Source organism: Nannospalax galili, unplaced genomic scaffold (assembly GCF_000622305.1).
Source record: "Nannospalax galili isolate Female #2095 unplaced genomic scaffold, S.galili_v1.0 scaffold18, whole genome shotgun sequence".
Lineage (NCBI taxonomy): Eukaryota > Metazoa > Chordata > Mammalia > Rodentia > Spalacidae > Nannospalax > Nannospalax galili.
The window spans coordinates 11,368,559-11,371,750 of record NW_008346548.1 but is presented as its reverse complement, the minus strand read 5'-3'; positions in this window follow the sequence as shown (position 1 = coordinate 11,371,750).

The window sequence follows — 3,192 nt, the reverse complement described above, 5'->3', positions numbered from 1 at the left end:
TCCGCCTGTCTCTATTGTTCAGCCCTGCTCGGCGCTCTCCTCTTTATTTTTCCTCCTCCCACCCACCCTCCCTGTCTCCCTACCTCCTCCCTCCCTCGCCCGCTCGCGCTCGCTCTCTTGCTGCCTCCCTCCCGGCTCGCTCGCTCGCGCGCTCTCTGGCTCCCCCTCTGGCTCCTGTCGCCGCTCCCCGGGCTCCTCCCGGGCTCCCGCTCCCTTAGTCCAGGCCAACAATGACCCCGGCAGCACCGAGCTCCTTTGGAAGTGCCCGCCCGCCCGAGGCCTTGCTGCGAGCGGCCAGCGGCGCGTCCTTGCCCGCGGCCCGCGGGGAGCCCTACCCGAGCCCCGAGCTATTGTTCGCGCCGCGCTAGGCCGGCTTCCTGAGCCCCGCAGGAAAAGCCCGGGTGGGGGAGACGGCCAGCGAGAGCGAGGGCGGGGCCGCAGGGCGCTACCCGAGCTCGCGAGGGGCTCTGAGGCCGCTCTGCGCTGCGCTCCCGGGGCCCGCCACCTCCCCAGCCCCACGCCGCCTGCTCCGCCCCACCCGCTCCCAGGTGTTCGCGCGGAACCCCGGCCTCCGCGCCTGCCTCCTTTGGATCTTCAGTTCCAAGCCAGCCCGGCGGGTCCCCAGAGGCTGGACTGCATCCCTCTCCCTCCTCACAAGCTCCCAGCTGACCTGCCCGCCCCTCCTTTGGTTCTGAGATTCTCCTCACCATCCCTCTTTATTTCTCCCTCTTCCCGCTGTTCTCCCCCGACCCAGCCCTTTCAGCACTCCTTTCAACATGTCAGACCCGCTCTGCGAATCTTTATCCCCGTTTATTCCTCTTGTGGATGTCTCCCTGTCTTTATCTCTCGTCCTGTTCCTCTTTTGTGTCTCTCATTTGTCTCTGTCCTGCCTGGGTACTTGGCCCGTATCTCAGCGCTGCCCTTGGACAGCTGTCAAAACTCCCTAATCCCTGTGGCCTTCTCTGTTTTGTTCTTCTTTCCCCAGTGAATGGAGAGATCCAGTTGGAAAGGAGGTGTTACAGCAAGCTGAATTTCAATTAAGGTGGAGAGAGGGGCCGAGGAGGAACAGGGAATAACGACCCCCCCCCAAAAAAAAAGAAAGTTAAAAAAAAAGAAGAAAGCAGATGCTGTATGGATAATTAATGTAGTGATTGAATTGTGGCAATTGGTTTTTAAGCAACAATTAAACAATAATTAGTAGGTAGTCTGTTTATAGTTCTAGCAACTGTAGAGCCCACAAAACAGGGGATTTTAGACCTGAGAACTTAATGTGGTGTGTATTTGCTGCTGCCTCATGCAAACAGATAGATGAGGCAGAATATGACCTAATGTGTTAACACACCTAAGAGGAAAACCTAATAGTTGCTGGTCTAAAGTTGATGGCTTACTACCCATCAGCTAAAATCTCCTGACTCTGTTTGTCTCTGGCAACCTACTTTGCTTCCACCCCTCCCCTGGGGCTAAAGCACCTGGGACCTTTCCAGATCCACCAACTGAGTAACCCTAGCAGCAAATTAGAGGAATCAAGTAAGTTTTTAGTCAACACTTTCTGCACCTACTTTAGCCGGGAGTGGTGGCGCACGCCTTTAATCCCAGCACTTGGGAGGCAGAAGCAGGTGGATCTCTGTGAGTTTGAGGCCAGCCTGGTCTACATAGTGAGTTCCAGGTGATCCTATGCCCTCTTTTGATCTCCGTGGGCATTGCATGATGTGGGTGCACTTACACACATGCAGGCATACAGTCACACACATAAAATAAAAATAGTAAGTTGAAAAGAAAAAAGAATTCTAATGGGGAACAGGAGAGCTGGTTCAGTGATTAAGAGCACTTGCTATTCTTGCAGAGGACCCAGGACCCCTTGTGTGGTGGCTCACAACTGCCTAAAAATCCAGCTCAAGAGGATTCAATGTCTTCTTCTTCTTGACTCAAAGGGCACCTGCATGCATGTGCACATACTGACACACTGGCTTGTACATATATACATATTTTTTTTAAAGAACTCAAAAGGTAGTCTTAGCATGAATTTAGCAGCCACAGATGCCTGGGTCTGTGAAATGGGTAATCAGGTATGGATAGAGGAAAGAACTTGGGAAGCCCTACCCTTTGCTACTGAACTATTTGCTATTGATAGATTCAGTTGTGTACCCACAGATGACCCCAACAGGCCCCAATGGATACTTTCAATCCAATGGTCATACACACCCTTATTAAACTAAATAGATAAAAAAACAAAACCAAAAGTCCCTACCTTACCAGGAAGGAACTTGTAAAGGTAAAGAGGAAATGTTGATGGGGGGGCAGGGGGGATAAAAGAAGGTAAGAGTAATCAATACATTACATACATATATGAAATTGTCAAACAACAAAATTAATCAATAAAAATTATTTTAAAAGGAAGCTGGAGAGATGATTCTTGCAGAGGACTCAGATTTGGTTCCCAACACCCACATGGCAGCTAATAACCGCCCATAACTCCAGTTCCAAGGAATCTGGTGCCCTCTTCTGACCTCCATGGGTATTGCAACAACCTGGGTATACTTAACACACATCAGGCAATACACTCATACACATAAAATAAAAATAATAAATAAAATTTAAAATGGTTTTAAAAGATACCAGAAGGAAGTTTAAAGTGAATAAAAGTGGAAACACAACATAAAAACAATCTGTGGAATGCAGCTAGAGCAGTACATACTGTTCGTGAAATAATAAAGAAAACTAAAGTTAACTTTAGCAGTGATAAGAGAGGTGACATCACTGCAGGCTTAACAGATACCAAAAGAATAATGAGGGTATAGTTTAAATAAGTTTATGACAATAAATTTAGAAACTTACATTAAATGAACAAATTGCTTCAAAGGCACAAGCTACTAAAGCTCACTCAGGAAGAAATAAACAAATAATATATCCATTTTTTTTAAAAAATTAAGTTTGTAGCTTAAAATATTCCCTCAAAAACACTCTTAAGATTTACAGGGCTTCACTGGTAAGTTCTATAAAACAGTTAAGGAAGAAATGATATGATTTCTATAAATACTCTTCCAGAAAAATGAAGAGGAAGGATTATTTATCAGCTATTACTATGAGCCCAGCATTGTTCTATGGACAAAAGCAAACAGACAATTTAAGGGGCGGGGCTACAGGCCACTATCACTTTTGAACATAATGCAGAATTTTAATGAAATGCTAACA